The 12,601-nt window shown below is 28.6% G+C and overlaps 1 protein-coding gene across 9 annotated transcripts in view; it reads left to right on the top strand.

The window, feature by feature from the left end:
- The window catches only part of LOC106679912 (homeotic protein antennapedia), a 419,490-nt gene that overhangs the window by 353,388 nt on the left and 53,501 nt on the right, over positions 1–12,601 (top strand). The window contains exon 2 of one of the 9 annotated variants that reach the window (XM_067047196.1): positions 7,646–7,687. The exons of the other annotated variants lie outside the window; for them this stretch is intronic. The gene's annotated coding sequence lies outside the window, so the exon portion shown is untranslated. The remainder of the gene's footprint in view (positions 1–7,645; positions 7,688–12,601) is intronic. 9 annotated transcript variants of the gene reach the window in all.

The following is a 12,601-nucleotide window of genomic DNA, read 5'->3' as shown; positions in this document are numbered from 1 at the left end:
AAATCACTGATATTAATAAGGACACGGGTGCCAGAAAGAAGAATTCGAGGTTAATTTCGCGAGGCGGTGGGCCATTTGGTTGTGCACCGCGGAGTTGGCAGGACACTGCAGGAAGCTGTAATAGTGTCTCCCCTTCTTAGATATTGTCCTGAATTAGATCGAGTCGTCCATGGAAACAAGGGATAAAGGATTTTATGAATTCGAATCAATTTGTACGTTAAGTATTTAATACATATTGTATACAATTATTTTGGTAAAGAACGAACGTTGTTAATTGTAAAAATAATGTGATTTCATTAATACAATGGTGTACGAAAATAAACTGGATGGAGTATCCAAGTAGGCAAACTGTGTAATTTTGTTTAAATTTGCCATTCAAAAATATATTGCCATATTCATTTGACATGCCTCTAATCACATATTATAAAATGTAAACGAGATAAAATTTATTGATTCGAAATATAATCGCTTCTTTGAAAAAGGGATACTAATTATTATTAGGCGTAGGAATAAACATAACAAAATTTATCTTGAATAAAAATAATACCCGCCACCTTTGTTTTTATTTAATTTTCCTCATACCGTTGCAAATGACACTTTATTTCGTCCCTTTAGATGTGTAATCACTCCCTAAAATACGATTATCATAGTGTTTGAAAAAAAAAATCATTCCAGAGACATTTCGACTCACAGTTTTGTAGGATTTGTACCTATGTAAATTTTTTAGCTTCTAGAATTCTTTAGATATGTCCCTTGACTAGTCATTTCGATTTTTTAAAGATTTTTTATATTACTGATTTTTTTGATATTACAGATTATTTAAATATTATTGCCTAAGTGATGATATGTTCCAACCCAATACGTTTTATCATTAATCACATAGTTTTATTTCTACAAATTTATTTCGAGATCTTTTAAACGAAAGAATATTGAAAAATGTATATAAGTTTTACTGATACTGAAATACATCTTACTTTTTTCGTAGACATTATTCTATTATGATACGTTTTTGGTGACAAACAAAAAAATACATCGGAACCAAGTTTTTTTTTTTATAATAGTTCGATTTACGAAATCATAATTTTGTTTTGTTCATATTATTGAAGAAATTATATAGCAACAAAATTAGTAATTATTCACTTTATAATCAAATAAAAAATTATTAGTGATCTCAGGTTAGTGATATCAGGTCCAGTGCGATTCTGGCCAAATCACCTCCTTGCTCAACCGTTGGCCTATTGACAGTTCTTTACAAATTGCTCCATCCCTGACCCTTCGTGTGTTATAGCGGAACAGTTTTAATTACAATCAATAACAGAGTTTGAACTTTGTATTTTTAAATCATCAGCCAATCATTTTTTTTCTGATAATTACAATAAATCCCAAAATATCTTACGTTACGATTTTAGATGAAATCATTTAAGTGTGTGGATGGGACTCATAGTTTCCGAGAAACGTATCAAAAGAGTTAAATAGAGGAAAAGGCGGATTCGTTTTACCATTCTTTCATTTCATTAATAAATTTACTTAATTAATCACTTTGTAAAATTATCATCCATTGACACTTTAATAAATTAAATTATATTATCTGAACTAATGAGCCATATTATTTAGCGAGGGTACTATCGGAAAAGCAATTTAAAAAACATAATACGTTGAATTTAAAAAAAAAATTGAATCACAGAAATAGCTTCCAGTGTGGACCAGCGGACTGTCCGCAATAGTTTCAAAATAAACAAAAATAACCACTGTTTTAATTTAAAACTCCCACACTTCTCACATTTGAACTTGAAATTTCGATGAAAATGACGAATCATATACAAATAATGTTTACACTGTTTAAAATCTATATTAAAAACAAATTATAACTAACAAGACAAAAATAGAGGAGTCGTTAGTATAACAAGCTCTTTCACACCTCCTAATAGGGACCAACACATTGCATTACCATAAATCCCCGGCGAGTTAGCGTGCAGCCTCAGGGAACAGACGCTAGCCAACTTAGACCGTATATCAAAACCAGTTTCCGCAGCACAACCCAATCTCATTTCCAGGGAAAAACTAAATGGATTTTCCATTCCGTTAAAACTCAACACCACCCCCTCTTTAGGTCGTAATTACGGAAAAATGGAGTGAGCCAGGTTTTGTGAAGGGTCGTTCTTAGCAAGTTTATCGTATACGGGGTTACATGATTTAAAAAAAAAATAAATAAATAATGCTGGTTATAGATAGGAACGGCGTGGTGAAAGAAATTAGTTTAAATAATATTATTTCAAAATTTTTTGAGACAAGGTAATTATTTATTAAATAAAACCACAAATTGTATCCAATACTGTCTCAACACTTTATTTCTTATTAGTCCAACGTTTCGGCTATTCCAGCCTATTTAATAGTTATAAATAGTTTGTTATATGGTGGTGTATTATATATTGTGGATAATTTTATAAAGAAAAAGAAAAGTTAATAGTTTTAAAATTTAAATAAAGAGGTTTGAAATTAAAATAAGAAAATGACCTAGGCAGAATAGCCTGCAATTAAAATTATAAATTAATGTGAGGAGAAGATTTGTATTAAAGATGTCCTTGAAGATGGCTGGAATAGCCGAAACGTTGGACTAATAAGAAATAAAGTGTTGAGACAGTATTGGATACAATTTGTGGTTTTATTTAATAAAGAAATTAGTTTATTTTATGCCAATAAAAATTTTCTAAATGAGGATATGTAACTCCTTATATTTATTAATTACTAGACCATTTGATTGAAATTTAGAGTTATATATCTAGTATTTTAGTCTGTAGAATCTTTTTTTTTTTGCTTAATTGAAGAGAATTAAAACAATCGGCAACAAATTAAGGACAGCAAGTATTATTGCTCAAATGTTCATTCATAAAATATATAAAGAAAAATAAGGATAAAAGAAAAGAAAAAGTAGAAAAAATAATTAAATTTAAAATAATAATGACAAAGAAATATTTAATTAAAAGTAAGTAATATCATAATTTGCATATATAAAAATATAAATCTATATCTAAAATATAATAAAATAAACCTACTCAAATAATAATAATAATAAAAAAAGGAATAATTTATATACAAGACAAAGGAAACTAAATTTAAGTAACAATAAAATGAATAAGCATTACCACCTATAAAAGAATAATTAACCGTCCCAAATAGAAAAGTTGCAAAAGAATAACAATATATATTTTTTAAAATTTTATTTATTATTTTTCAGAGCATAATAATTGGCATTACTTATTTTTTATTTTATTTACACTCTCGTCTACTTTTTGGTGATCAATTCATTTCTTTCTAATGTAATCTAATAACAAGTTAAATAAATTGTATATACCTATCAATTTTAATTATTGAAATTGAGTTGAGAAGAGTAAGGGAAATATATGATCATTTAATTTTTTTTTTTTTTTTGGAGATCCTAAAACCTTTAAACTCCCTGTATTTATTTCAATTTTTCGGGGGAATTCTATAACATTGTTTTAAAGCTTGAAGGTAAGGATCTCTGGACCAAGAAAGTAGTTTATACGTACAATAATGTCATTTTATCTTCGGTTATACTCGACCCCTAATTCAAGGACATCTTACCTTAATGTACTATACTTGAAAAAAACAAAAAAACAAAACAAATGCTTATGGATAAGTACACGATGCTCGAACAATTTGTTCGAAATCTAGGTTTTTTAGTTTCCCAATTACTTTTTTAAAACGGAATTTTTGTACATTAAGGACTCCCTCCATCCCCCCCCCCCAAAACAAAAGCTTTTTACAGGTTTTATTTTTGTCTAAAATCGTCTCTGAGCTAGCTTTTTGCCCATGAATGAGTATTGATATCATATAATTCAGTGAATATCTTTTGGTATATTAATTGATAAAATGCATTCTGAATGATAATAGAAAATTTGTGTGATTCTATAAAAGTGACTAAAATGAATAATTATCAATATTGAACTAACCCAAAAAAGAACCTACATGTGACATTACAATAGTCAGTCATTTCAATATTTGTTTAAACATATTTTACGAACGTTATAAAACATAATCGAAACCTGGTAATAAATTGTTTTTTTAATTAATTGAAATTTATGTGAATCTAGAAAAAAAAAATTTTAAATAAATTTTAAAGTAAAAGAATTTCTTTTTTATTTTTTTTATTTATATTAAATTAACAAATCTCCGATTATTTGTAGCGAATTCCATGAGATTCTAGTGGAAATTTTTGTTTTGAGAACCGATTTTTCGTGAATACCTCGACTGCCTACTGGTAGCTGCCATGGAGACCTACAACAATATGGCTCTATCTTTTTGTTAGGGCTCACAATGCACCCCCTAAAGTTCACATCCACCATTTTTTTTTATCTTTTAGTTTCCCTGAATCAGTACAGCTGACGTAGTTCTTTTGTGGCTAAATGTCAGAGGCTACCCAAGTCTAACCTTAACTTTCCTTTTTCATTCTTTTCGAGGTAGTTTTTTTTTTTCCTTTCACCCCGAGAACTGGTGGTTGTATCTAAGATTCAAGATAACAAGATATTCAGAGATACTCTCAGATAGAAATGAGCTACCAGATAGAAACTATTTATTAATGAAATAATATTGACAGCGCGGTTTGAATTAACCCTTATTATATAAGTTCAATTAAAAAGTAACTTCTTGTGTTGATTGTTAACACATGTACTATATTTCCATACAAATGATAATAGTTACTACAACTAATATTAATGACACTAATATACTCATGTGAGGTAATTTTAAATTGTATGATAAATAATCCATTACGACTTTGATGATGGAGATACATTATAATTTTAAATCGAATATAATTGAATCATTGGTTTCTACAATGTATAATTTTTTTCTCGTCAATTTACCAAGTGTTTGATTATTTAATATTCAGTACGTTTACAATCGATTTTCTGAGGATTACGTTTTTTATTGTCAATTTCTGATCGTAATATGAACTTTCGACAATATAAGAAATGGAGATAGACTAGAATACTTAATAAATTATTTATTATAAAAAAAAAAATTTAAATATCGAAAGATAACATCCATTCATCTTAACTGAGTGCTTAAGAATTTTAATTAATTATTTGTTCATTTATTTATGTTCTAAACTTTTTTTTTTTTCTAGAGAGCTCTTCTACATAATAATTGTTAAACAAATATATTTAATGTTCAATGAAAAACGAACGGGAATATATTAGAAAATAATTACAACTGCAAAATTTTCACTTAAGAATTGTAACGATGAATTTAAATTGTGAAAATATATGCCAAAAATCGGCTATTCAACGACGATAACTTATCTAATACATATACTCCTACTGATATATTACAGTCCCATAAATTCGTGAATGCTCGAGGATACGGTACGTTGGTCCTAGGACTCATAAAGATGCAGCGCCGGCAGCTGGATTCGTTAGAAATCCGTCATTAGTCAAAGTCAGGGCGGGTTGAGTTGTCTCTATCTACCTGTAGTGCCGTGGTTCTGTATCTCTTTGTGCTAGGGCCCCTTGGTGAGTTGATTATGTATTCATTATATATATTAGCATTCACTAATGGTACTGCCTCTAGGTGATTTAGTATCGGCCTTCTTCTACCTTAGTCACGGCTCCTGACCAATGTTGGAGTTCTAACTCAACAGCGTTCTGTGTATAGGCCAAGGATTATGTGTTATTTTAATATCTCTAATTATTTTAATCTACATAAAAAAATAAATAAAAGGATTCTCATATATTTTCAGCCATTACTAAACGGTTTCTGGAATTTCATATTGCAGAGGTATATTGAGGTAAAAGGTTTAGTGAGTTCTGAATTAGTAACATAACTCTTGGTTTTCAACAAAAATATTAAAGTATTTATTTGTTTTGAATTTTATTTATTTTCAGACATTCTGAGAATGACGACTGACCGTTTTAGTAACGTGGTTTAAAAAATAAATAAAAAAGTGTAATATTACATATTACTATAATAGTGTAATATCTTCATTACTACCTTAAGAATAAAAAAAAAATAGTAAATAATCGAGATTTTATTTATTTATTTTTTTAATTTTGGTATGAATGTATTCATTTATCACTAATACTCATTGCCCAAGGTTGTGGTGGACTGCAATATTTATCAATAAATAAAAAGTATTATACACTTAATAGCATTTTTTATAACTAATAGACGTTGCTCAACAAATATGAGAGCAATATCTGGTGAATTATTTAGATAAATAAAATATATGTATTTTAAAGGTAGTAGGCCTTACCTAAACATGGCAATATAAACTAATTCAGAATTTCTTTTATTAAACTATTCATTTTTTTTTAACGTAATATATTTATCTATCACATTTAACTTTCAAGTTAATATTTTTACTTATTCTATTGTCATTTTTATATGCATGTTTTTTTATATTAATATATGGTAAATTGGGACGTCCGTATTGGGGTATAATGTATATTTATAATTCCTTTTTTTACTATATTTAATATGGCTATATATATTATTTAAATACTTAAATTTAATTGTATGAGTGATGGAAAGGAAATGAAAGATGTTTAATGAAAAATTAAACATAGTTAAAGAACGATAAAAAGCTGGGAAAAAATTCCTAAGGTAAGAAATAATAAATAATAAAAAGGAGGGGAAATAAATCAAGTATAATTCTTGTACCCGATGTAAAAATGTTTATAATGTGACATTTAAAAAAAAAAATATGATGTGACTATTTTTATTAATAGGTTTATAATTAATAGTAATTCACTAATTATAAGTATGTTGTATATAAGGCGTCCTAATGAACTTGAGCAGCACACAGTTTTTCTAATAAAGTGTTTTCTCTCCTAAAAAAATAGTATTTGTCATTTCTGAAATCCCCTCATTCCACGATACCTACTTAGATTCAGAATTCATAGAGCAATAAACCATTAACGTCAAAGTAAAGAAGCCGATGATAGGACAAAAACTAAATTTTAAAACTTCTGAAGAAAATTTAATCCTTCCAAAGAGTGCGACGAACTTCCTCGTGAACTTTTCTTCGTTATCTTCCGCTTCCCCCGCCGCTTCGGGATCTCGGAGAATGGCCTCTGAGACAATTCAATTTTATTCTGGCAACTTTTCAAAAAGACAGATCTAATTATTCGAGACGAAAAAGTTTCCCCCACCCTCAAGCGGGCAGGGCTTCGTTCCAAGCTCGAAGCCATAAGTCAAAACTGAAAGTGAAATAAGAAGAAAAAACAAAAACTATTTGTAGTATAATGGTTCACGTAGTTTTGTAGCCATAGACGGGTGAACACAAGAACTAAACATTTATTAAATTACACCAAGGAGAGCTCTTATTATATTTACGGATTATCTTACCCGTTGTGTTATAAAGCGAGCTATAGACCGAATCGAAATAATTGCCTATCATTTAATGACCTCATGAGGCTATCATCACATTAGATCTTCATCTTTATTAAGGAGCCAGCAGCTGTTATTATATTTAATGATAACTTGTAAATAGTCAATTTACAAATCATATTCGACATTATGATCATTATTATATATATTTTGTATTGTAAATAAAGTATTTAAAAATATATGTACGTAATATATGTTACCACGATCATTTTTCTAATTACATTTTTTTCTTTTACAGGTAAGTTTCTGTTGTATGGAGAACACATACCGCATTGTAGACGTATGTAAAATTATTTTAGACAAATTATATAAGTATGTATCTTGCCCTTGTGTCTAGAATTTCACATTAGTTTTTCCTATAGATATATTTAGATATAACCATGTATTTGTTCTTATGTTGATGGGAGCAGCTGTAGCTTGTTAGGACTGTATGGAGTGTTGGGTTAATAATAACGTCTCTTTAGTTTAGGAGACTAATTGAAGTACACATGCCAAGTAGGGCGCAGGATTGCTTTTGTCTCAGAAATCCTTTTCCAACAGTTGTTTTCAGTTAGTATATTATTAGTGTATTTTTGAATAAATAGTAGTGATATTCATACGCGAATAACCGATCGCAGTGATCTACTGAACCACCATTATGGAGAGGTATGGATCTCAATAACAATAAATTAAAAAATATTACAGAAACTATATTTCTAGGAAAATATATGTTTTAGTTATTTATACTTATACTTTGTAGACAATATAGATTTTCAAAGTATGAAATCAAATATATAAAACATCCTTATTTTATAATAATTTATTTTTTGTTAAAAACTATTTTGAACGATTATTATCAAACCTTATTTACGATAATTATTTTTACACTTATACCTCAAATTTAAACAATCTATCTATTTTTATTTAATACTATGAAATAATAAAATTATACTGAGAAAGACATTATTTATAGTTGATGGCTATCTATCTATTCGTTTTTCTTATATTCTATATTTAACAAAAATAATTTAAAACATTAGTAAGTTAATCCAAACCATCAATAAAATAAATATTTATTGTAGGATATATATTAATATATAGACAGTGAAAAAAAGAAACAACTTGCTGATTCTACAAATTTAACATGTATTTGTACTTGTTCAATATTTATTTTGAAATTATTTGCATTTGATTCACACATTAAATATTAATTACACTTCTTGACAAAAATGAATTCTAATAATAAACATTAGCAATTAATGTAGTAAATACATATTTAATTAATATTAAATCGTAACTTCAATATTTATTATGGGGAGCACTATGAACTTTAAACGACTATATATGATTTTTACAATAACAACTTACATTGAAGTCATGTAACTGCTTATAACATTAATTAACACCAATAAAATAATATTCACTTGTAAGCTCTCCTATCAAGTACAGAGACGTTATTAACTATTGTAATTATATTCAGTTATTTTATTATTTAGACATCTACCATAGGTATAGGTTCAGCATACTATGAACGTATATAATTTTAAACATATCCAAGATCATAAAAATTATATTCAAAGATGCAATTTATACATGTATTGTATCTTTTTACTTTAATAAATATCTAGAAATGTTTTATATTTTTAATCCTGTTAAAAAAGGCATACCTGTTAAAAATATATGCGATTATACCACAACATTATTAACAAACACTGACTTTTTTTCTAATGCTGTCACATTGTTATTTTGTCATAATTGTTTAAGATTACCTTAAAGAACATCTTTAATTTTTTTGTCCTGGATTAATGCTTTATATTATCATGTTATCCATTGCATTCACGCATGAGACTGGTGGCAGTTGAATTAAAATTTTTTTTCCTTCAGTTTTTCAAGTATTGATCATTCAGTTTTTTACTCTTCTCATTTTTTTTTTTTTTTGTTATTTCACCATTATTGTTTTGCCTAAATAATCAGAATTATGCACTTCGCAACAGCATAAAATAAAATTCTTATCAAGCTTATGGATATTACATCGTCAGCGTTATAAACGAGGGGCGAGTAAAAAACTGCCGACGTCTAATTCAAATTCGTTTTTCAAATCGGATTTTATCGGCGAGTCCGCTCGAGTGACTTACCAAAAATTATCTTTTCGCGAACGCACACGTGTAACAGATTTAGTGGCGTTGTATTTTTTTTTTTGTATTTTTTATCTCACTTCGACACGATAACAGGTCCCCGCTCTCTGTGATTTATTCAATAGCGAACCTCCGCGAACCGACTGGGTCCTGATAAGTTCATTCGTTGATCACTGAACAGTGAAAGAGTGATATCGTCTCCTTTGTATGTGGGGTCCGTGTGTGTTTGTAATTTAGTCATAGGGAGAATATATGTGTTCATGTAGTTTATGTGTAATATTAGATAGTACAGAGAACTGATGGCAACAGTAAAAGCTTCCATAAAAAATAAATTCACTTATATAATAAAACATATACTCATACATAACTACCTTATTATCCTATGGCGTAAATGAGAACCTATGGTTAAAAATGACTGTGTACATGAGTCACTGCCAGTCAGTGTAACAATGTGAAGATGATTTTGAAAAATCATTGGATATTTTCTAATAAACATTTTCAATAATTTATTTCAAATCAAATCAACTGAAAAATATTTGAGTAAGAAATGGCAATTTTTGATTACATTAATGAAAATTACATATAGTTACGGGTCAAAATTGATGATTCTGCCAAACATATTAAGATGAATAAAAAATAGTGGTTATTTCAAAAAATTAAAGCAAATTAATTTTTCTTTCGGAGCTCCATATCTTTAAAAATACAAAATCAGTAGAAAAAAAAACACGATAGAACATTAAAATTTCATTGATACAATCAGAGTAAATTTTCTAAAATATGAGCTTTAATAGAGCTTCTTATTATCAAAAGTTCCCGAGAAAATAACGAAAAATTAATAGCTAGAGAATTCCTTCCGGGAAAAATATGTCAGAGTACTTACTGAGATATTTTTGCACAGATGTCTATTAGCATTCTAATTAAAGCTAGTTGAATGTACTCTAAAGTAGTTTATAATTAATATTTTCGTATGAGATTTCCGACAAAGGTTTAAAATCTATTTAATGATGAAATTAAAATTAATGACGCTATCCTGTAATTGGGAATATTTTGATTTTACATTTTTAATACGAAATTAGCAAGATGATTTAATTGGGATATTTTTACTAAAATTCCAGACATAATGAGTACCGTTAAGGCCCGACCATTAGTAAGATACACTGATGACGATAGGATAAGCGTTAATAGCGGCAATTAACAAAGCAAATACACGGCCAATTAACACATCCTAGAGGCAGGTACTCGGCTAGCGCGGCCCGCGGCACAAGATCTAGTACCGGGTCCCCGGCGGCGTTCTATTGTACCTCGCCCGGCATTGCTAATTAAGACATCAGTCGAGGATAATTGTTCGGCCCGTTCCCAAGAATGAGTCCGGAGGTCGTGGAACTTGGCGAGAGCCTTCGTAGAATTTTGCAACCACAGGATGGTTACGGATGGTCATGAGTGTATTTCGATGAATCGTTAAATGGTAACTGGGAAAAAGAGGGTATGTAAATATATTTTCGTATTAAGAGGAAGAAATTTCAATAAAATACTTTAAGCTATCATAAAATTTACAAGTGTGATGGAAAAACCTTCTTATTATCTAAGCAGTGCGCTAGAAGTAGCCTTAGATAAGACAATAGATACTTACCCTCATCAAATATAAAAATATGCTCCTATCAGTCAAGAAATGGCCGAAATAGATCACGGTAACATTATTCTTAGAAAGATGGTGCTTTAAATGCTGGACAAATTTTTTAAATTCTAACTTATATTATTTACACAGTCTACTCTAGATAGTTACTTGAATCTTCTCTGAGAAATAAATGTTAAAGATGACGAACCATGTTGATTTCAGCATGTTCTACAGTTCGTAAATTTTTCAACTTACATCGAGAACTTTCCGACTTTCATTACTTTTTCACTCGATTGATAAATACGAAGTACAATTAAAAACGAATCTTTAAATTCTCATGATAGCTGAATAATATCTCAGTGTTCTCGAATCAAAAATGGTGTGAGTTCGAATTCGGCCTGGGAAGGATGCTTTTTCATGACAAACCCATTGGCCAACTTTTTCTTCCTGCTTTATATAAAGTACATAAGTAGATAGTTTGATGGTACCCATAGAAAGATAAACATCCATTTCTTTATTTTTTTGATTACTTTAAAAATGAATAACTGTCATTCGAACCCTTCCAGGATCTAAACGATTACCAAAAATAATTTATTTGCTGTATATTTCAGTTAAGGGTAGAAATTAAGTTTATTTCATGATCTCAGTTCCTATTTACTGCAGTCTTAATAACTAACTTAAACGAGTACAAATACTTTGTTTTTCATCAGTTCATTTTTTTTCTTGTGCATTCTTACTTTTTAGTTTATGTGTTATACTTTCATCTTATCCACTCAAGTAATTTATTTTTATTACATTCATATTTAAGTGCACAACTGTTTTGGGAATAATTAGTGAAATAAATATTTTTCTAATTTGTTTTAACGTCCTTATGGTATCATCGCCCTCTCCTACAAATCACCAACCTACTCCAGCTAGTGTGTGAAGGTCTAAATTTATTGCGTGGGTCTACTATGAAATAAAATTCAACGAACATCGGTATGTCCGGTGATTTGATCCTGATCACAATGGACAAAGCGATTCATATCAGGATTCAGAATTTTCATAAAAATATAAATATATAAAATTAAAACAGTTCTAAAATCAATATAATAGGTTAATATTGTTTACAAGAATAATTTATAATATAATTTGTTTATATATTTTATTTTGCATATTTATAACAGTTACAAATTATTGTTCAAAATAACAACGAAACTGTTTAAAATAATAAATTAAGATAATTTAATATCTAATATTTTTCCTATTAACTAGATTAAAACTGTTCAAGTATGGAAAATCAACAATTTCTCAAGTGAAGTAAATGTATGATGAGTAATCAATGTAAAGTAACATGTAATTAATGAATATTAATTAGATTCATTATTCACACCATTGCTTCAGTCATTTTAATCTTCTCATAAATCATAAACTTTTGAATAATAAACGAAATAAAGACTATAAAGTCCTATTTAGTTTTATATAT

This window comes from Halyomorpha halys, unplaced genomic scaffold (assembly GCF_000696795.3).
Source record: "Halyomorpha halys isolate HHAL.00 unplaced genomic scaffold, Hhal_1.1 Scaffold15.1, whole genome shotgun sequence".
NCBI classification, from domain to species: domain Eukaryota; kingdom Metazoa; phylum Arthropoda; class Insecta; order Hemiptera; family Pentatomidae; genus Halyomorpha; species Halyomorpha halys.
The sequence above is the reverse complement of the archived record's forward strand: the minus strand, read 5'-3'. Positions and strand labels throughout refer to the sequence as shown.